Source organism: Schistocerca serialis, chromosome 9, assembly GCF_023864345.2.
Source record: "Schistocerca serialis cubense isolate TAMUIC-IGC-003099 chromosome 9, iqSchSeri2.2, whole genome shotgun sequence".
In the NCBI taxonomy this organism is placed as follows: domain Eukaryota; kingdom Metazoa; phylum Arthropoda; class Insecta; order Orthoptera; family Acrididae; genus Schistocerca; species Schistocerca serialis.
In genome coordinates, this window is record NC_064646.1 from 49,783,103 (window position 1) to 49,790,286 (window position 7,184).

The window sequence follows — 7,184 nt, forward strand, 5'->3', positions numbered from 1 at the left end:
TCAGGTAAAATAACTACTTCATCTGATGGCGTGTACATTATAGGAATAAACTTTCTATCATCAGATATCCAAACACTGCAGCATCATTCTTTGCCAACGTTTGCAAAATTGCTTCTTGGATTCTACTCTCTCTCTCTCTCTCTCTCTCTCTCTCTCTCTCTCTTTTTAAATTGCTGATTGCGACAGTGCTATAAGCTGTGAAACAACATGAAACAACACTTGAAATTTATCATTACATTTCTGCATCATTTCCAAGGCATTTTCCAAAACTCTATCAGAATCTGACTGTCCATTTTTTTTTTTTTTTTACAATGAGTCGTTCTGACTTCTGTTAGTAGGCCTATTTGTGTCGCGTTACTTTTCTTTTTGTTTTCTATGTTTGTTATCCGAAATAAATGTCATTATGTAATATGCTTATTACTATTTATATGTATAAATTACAGGTAGAACTCTTGATTTTTGTACTTTCTGGTATCTTCAACAGAAAAATCGTTGCAAATTGTTAATGGTTTTGAAAGTAGATGGGATTTTCCAAACTGTATTGATGCTGTGGTTTGAAAACATAGGCTCCCAAGAATGAAGGTAGTGAGTACTTTAATCATAAAGGCACAAATACTATTGTGCTGTTAGCACTGGTTAGACCTGATTGTAGAGTTCTATACTTTGATGTGGACAGTAATGGTAGAATGTCTGATGATGGAATTTTTAACAACTATTAAACTGTCAGAATATCTTGGGCACAGTAATTTGAATTTACCAGTTCCTCAAATTTCATAAGGTAGAATTGTTCAGACACCAGATGTCATTGTTGCTGATAACAGACACATTCCACGTGGGAAAAATATATCTAAAAACAAAGATGATGTGACTTACCAAACGAAAGCGCTGGCAGGTCGATTGACACACAAACATACACACAAAATTCAAGCTTTCGCAACCAACGGTTGCTTCATCAGGAAAGAGGGAAGGAGAGGGAAAGACGAAAGGATGCAGGTTTTAAGGGAGAGGGTAAGGAGTCATTCCAATCCCGGGAGCGGAAAGACTTACCTTAGGGGGAAAAAAGGACAGGTATACACTCGCACACACACATATATCCATCCACCCATATACAGACACAGGCAGACATATGTAAATGCAAAGAGGTTGGGCAGAGATGTCAGTCGAGGTGGAAGTACAGAGGCAAAGATGTTGTTGAATGACAGGTGAGGTACGAGCGGCGGAAACTTGAAATTAGCGGAGGTTGAGGCCTGGTGGGTAACGGGAAGAGAGAATATATTGAAGGGTAAGTTCCCATCTCCAGAGTTCTGACAGATTGGTGTCAGTGGGAAGTATCCAGATAACCCGGACAGTGTAACACTGTGCCAAGATGTGTTGGCCATGCACCAAGGCATGTTTAGCCACAGGGTGATCCTCATTACCAACAAACAATGTCTGCCTGTGTCCGTTCATGCGAATGGACAATTTGTTGCTGGTCATTCCAACATAGAATGTGTCACAGTGTAGGCAGGTCAGTTGGTAAATCACGTGGGTGCTTTCACACGTGGCTCTGCCTTTGATCGTATACACCTTCCGGGTTACAGGACTGGAGTAGGTGGTGGTGGGAGGGTGCATGGGACAGGCTTTACACCGGGGGCGGTTACAAGGGTAGGAGCCAGAGGGTAGGGAAGGTGGTTTGGGGATTTCATAGGGATGAACCAAGAGGTTACGAAGGTTAGGTGGATGGCGGGAAGACACTCTTGGTGGAGTGGGGGGGATTTCATGAAGGATGGATCTCATTTCAGGGCAGGATTTGAGAAAGTCGTATCCCTGCTGGAGAGCCACGTTCAGAGTCTGTTCCAGTCCCGGTAAGTATCCTGTCACAAGTGGGGCAATTTTGGGGTTTTTCTGTGGGAGGTTCTGGGTTTGAGGGGATGAGGAAGTGGCTTTAGCAATTTGCTTCTGTACCAGGTCGGGAGGGTAGTTGCGGGATGTGAAAGCTGTTTTCAGGTTATTGGTGTAATGGTTCAGGGATTCAGGACTGGAGCAGATTTGTTTGCCACGAAGACCTAAGCTGTAGGGAAGCGACCATTTGATATGGAATGGGTGGCAGCTGTCAAAATGGAGGTACTGTTCCTTGTTGGTGGGTTTGATGTGGACGGATGTGTGAAGCTGGCCATTGGACAGATGGAGGTCAACGTCGACAAAAGTGGCATGAGGATCACCCTGTGGCTAAACATGCCTTGATGCATGGCCAGCACATCTTGCCAGTGTTACACCGTCCGGGTTATCTGGATACTTCCCACTGACACCAACCTACCAGAATTCCCTAATTACTTGGGGAAAAAAATAATCAACATGTGAGCTTTGCAGGCAGATGTAAGATAGGAAATTGTAATCCCAGTGGATTACTACTCCTTTGTGCTGAGCATGAACAAATCATCACCCCCTCACTTGTCTTGGTTGTGTGCTGCTTCGACAGAAAAAGTGGGCTCTTACCTTCCACAAGGAAAAGGCTCATTTAAAGAAAATGTTCTGACAGATTTACTTCCAACATTATGTTTTTCTGTTGTTGTCTTCAGTATGGAAACTGGCTTGATGCAGCTCTCCAAGCTACTCTATCCTGTCCAAGCCTCTTGATCTCCGAATAACTACTGCAGCATACATCCTTCTGAATCTGCTTACTCTATTCATCTCTTGGTCTCCCTCTATAATTTTCAACCCCCCCCCCCCCCCTCCGCTCCCCATCTCCCCTCCCCTCCAATCCCCTCCAATACTAAATTGGTGATCGCTTGATTTCTCAGAATGTGTCCAATCAACTGATCGATCACTTCTTCCAGTCGGGTTGTGCCACAGATTTCTTTTCTTTCAAATTCTATTTAGTATCTCCTCATAAGTTATGTGTCCATCCATCCAATTTTCAGCGGCACAACATTTCAAAAGCTTCTGTACATGGTCAGGATGGTATCGGGAACTTAGTAGGCATCCAAGGGGTTTTTCATGCGTGTAACATGAAAAATGCTAGGATTGGTAGAAATTATTGCCAAGAACTGCCACTAAGGGGTACAATATTCATGGAAACTAGCTACGGCTGCAGAATGAACTGCACATTGTCTGGGAAGAGTATTTCACCATCAAATAGGAAGGAATGGTGGACACACCCAGAGGGTAAGGAAGCTGGCAGGCAAGACAGCAACCTGCTGTTGCAGCCATTACCTCGCTGACCCTCTTGCACACCTCGCGTGATTGCACCCACTACTGCCATTGGTGGGTTTGTGGCAGAAAGTTGGCATCTCTCACTTAGCAATACTGTGGTGGCAATCTAGCTCAGCGTAATAGCATGGGAGCTGATAGCAAGTACTACAGACTAGTTTACGTAACTGCTTACGCCACTGCCTGAGGCCAGATTAAAATGCTGAAAGTAGAATGTCATAAATTTTTTTTTACCATTATTACCCGTTATCATGTGCAACTCCTTCTCCCTTCCATGAGAGGTCTGTGATTGTTACAAAGGCTGACAGTAATCACTCTTAATGACCAATTCAAAACACAAAAAAAGAAGAAAATAGTTTTTTTTTAAAGGCCATTAAACCTAATGGAGGGCTGAAGTCTCATTGAAAAAAAAAATTATTATGAAATATGCAGTAAGGGGAGGGGGTACAAAGTTTGAGTTTTTACTTTACAGTATCATTATCCATTTGTGTCACTTGAGTCTTTAATAATTGGAAGTTGCTGTTAATGTAATGTCTTTTTACTCACTTTGTGAAGTTGTTGGAGTCTGTGCAGCAATCAGTAGTCGATTACTTGTGGGGAGACGAGGCGGCAGTGGGCGCAGTGGCAGCAACCAGCTGGGCTGCAGCTGAGCAGAAGTGCATGGTCACCCAGGCGCCATAATACGGGCCAGAGTTGAGATGGCTAGAGGGCTGGCTGGCTGAATAAGAGCGTGTCGAGTACCAGCGACTGCAACATTCACGAGTGGGACTCGTGTCAATGGAGGCTCAAGTGGTTCACAGTAAACAGTGCATGAAGTGACAGTAAGCGATAGATATGAATACAGACTGAGTCTGTAAGAGGTGTAATTGGCAAATGATTAAATAGGTATTAAAAATTTTCATTACAAACAGTTAATTTGTTTTTATTCCTGGCATCTGAAAACTATTTTCCTGTAAAATTGTTTTTAACGAATTTGCATGAAAATTCAGCAGACTGTTAGCCAAAGCTCTATGGCTTAACCTATTGGGAGCGCCATGCCTGTGAAATAGAGTGACTCATCAGACGTTCCCATGGTATGGGATGTGGTGCAACCTGTGGGGTTGGCTCCTGGAATTTACAGTAGCCGTATTTATACAAAACCCATATAATAAATTCAATGACCCATAGAGCTACAGGCACAGATGTAATGCTTGGAATATCCACTCAATTAGAATAATTCTGAGTGTGCGGAAGCAAAAAGAGTGACAGAAGAACACAGTTTCATGATGACTGAGAAGCAGCAAAGTTTTATTCTTATCCCTCAAGGTTAGGCATGTGTTACCGAAGTGCAGAGCACTTGATATCTTTTTAAGGCTTTAGTCTCTGACATTTTAGTGATACACTTGAATTAATTAGGACACTGTTGAGTCCTTACGGCAAGACGTGAGTAAAGTGAGACAGATCATTGCAACAAGAGAGGAGAGATACTCTGGTATAATGTGGCTGCAAAAGAATGTGATACTCATGGTACTGTCCAAGGGCATAGTCCCGATTAATCTGGCTAGCTCCTCATCGACGGAAGAAAGAAGTACAGAATAGAGCTGGCAATAGGGTAAACGATAAAAGCGGGAGGGTCAAAAAATTAACTGCAATAGCATATGATCATGGAGCCCGGTGGCAGTTCTAACAGAATGGGTGCACATCCACTGTGCCCTGTCAGTAGCATAAATAACAGCATTGTCTGAATCGATCCAAGCTTAGTTGGTCTACCATAGAAATCAACAGATTCCTAGTCTCACATCAATTGATAGATTACGCATCTTGGTGCTTCCGTTTGCCTAAGGGCGTAGTGGCATGTCCACTAAGTGCATTCACCTCAAGTCAGTGTGCCTTACTTTGGCACACGTGATAGGGCTTGTGGCATCAACATTAGTGATAATGATTCTGAATGTATGTTGTTGCAGGTAACTACTATCAGTTCTCATGGGCTAATTTTTTTATCTATCTTCCATTTTACTAGGGATTGCTACTGTACTTAAATTATTGAAGAAACACGTGTCATGGCATGCACACTGTGCTTGGATTCGGCATGAAAAGTATTTGTTGTGTAAAGTGCACATCTCTCAGTGAGAGGAAATAATTATTTACAATATTTAGATAAAGATGTAAGTTCTCATATTTGGGATGTTTCCACCAACTGCTATTTTCAAATGAACAGAGTTGCAATAATATGAAGTATCCATATCTGCTATTTCCCAATAGCTCAGTTTGAGCATCCTCTAACCACACTGAATATTTTTATACATGGCATAATAAAATAGAAATAAAAATACTCCTCAAAGTTGGGAGGCAAGCTTAGAGAGAGGGGGGTAGACTGTGAGATAAATTATATAAATACATAATATAATACAAATATAATAGAGGGAAACATTCCACGTGGGAAAAATATATCTAAAACAAAGATGATGAGACTTACCAAACAAAAGTGCTGGCAGGTCGATAGACACACAAACAAACACAAACATACACACAAAATTCAAGCTTTCGGAACAAACGGTTGCTTCGTCAGGAAAGAGGGAAGGAGAGGGAAAGACGAAAGGATTTGGGTTTTAAGGGAGAGGGTAAGGAGTCATTCCAATCCCGGGAGCGGAAAGACTTACCTTAGCGGGAAAAAAGGACAGGTATACACTCGCGCGCGCACACACACACACATATCCATCCGCACATACACAGACACAAGCAGACATTTGTAAAGGCAAAGAGTTTGGGCAGAGATATCAGTCGAGGTGGAAGTACAGAGGCAAAGATGTTGTTGAAAGACAGGTGAGGTATGAGAGGCGGCAAATTGAAATTAGCGGAGATTGAGGCCTGGCGGATAGCGAGAAGAGAGGATATGTGAAGGGCAAGTTCCCATCTCCGGAGTTCTGACAGGTTGGTGTTAGTGGGAAGTATCCAGATAACCCGGACGGTGTAACACTGTGCCAAGATGTGCTGGCCGTGCACCAAGGCATGTTTAGCCACAGGGTGATCCTCATTACCAACAAACACTGTCTGCCTGTGTCCATTCATGCGAATGGACAGTTTGTTGCTGGTCATTCCCACACAGAAGGCTTCACAGTGTAGGCAGGTCAGTTGGTAAATCACGTGGGTGCTTTCACACGTGGCTCTGCCTTTAATTGTGTACACCTTCCGGGTTACAGGACTGGAGTAGGTGGTGGTGGGAGGGTGCATGGGACAGGTTTTACACCGGGGGCGGTTACAAGGGTAGGAGAAAGAGGGTAGGGAAGGTGGTTTGGGGATTTCATAGGGATGAACTAAGAGGTTACGAAGGTTAGGTGGACGGCGGAAAGACACTGTTGGTGGAGTGGGGAGGATTGTCCTTTTTTTCCCCTAAGGTAAGTCTTTCCGCTCCCGGGATTGGAATGACTCCTTACCCTCTCCCTTAAAACCCACATCCTTTCGTCTTTCCCTCTTTCCTGACAAAGCAACCGTTTGTTGCGAAAGCTTGAATTTTGTGTGTATGCTTGTGTTTGTTTGTGTGTCTATTGATCTGCCAGCGCTTTTGTCTGGTAAGTCTCATCATCTTTGTTTCTAGATATAATATAATACAAACACACACAGCATTACTTCTAAATCCTACACTAAACACAATAAATATTTTCAAATACATTTTTTTAATAGCTAGAGCAGGGGCTATAGCGATAACCTTTCTCTTGTTATCTCTGTTGTCATTTACTTCTGCTTGTAGGTTGGTATATTTCACATGAAAGTGCTGAGCAATGTGCACCTAACGGTTCTCCCACTACCTTACGGGTACACCATGAATCCCAATACACCTTCTACATGTTACTTAGGTATTGTCTTTTTAACATGTGTTTTGTTTCTTCGTGCCTGTAATCTTCATAACGGTAAGTCATCATTGTTGGCCTTTGTGGTGAGTTATTCAACCTACCTGTAATATCTTATGAATTATTGTGCTGCAGTGAAGATTCAGGCAGATGGTGGCTGTTGATTTT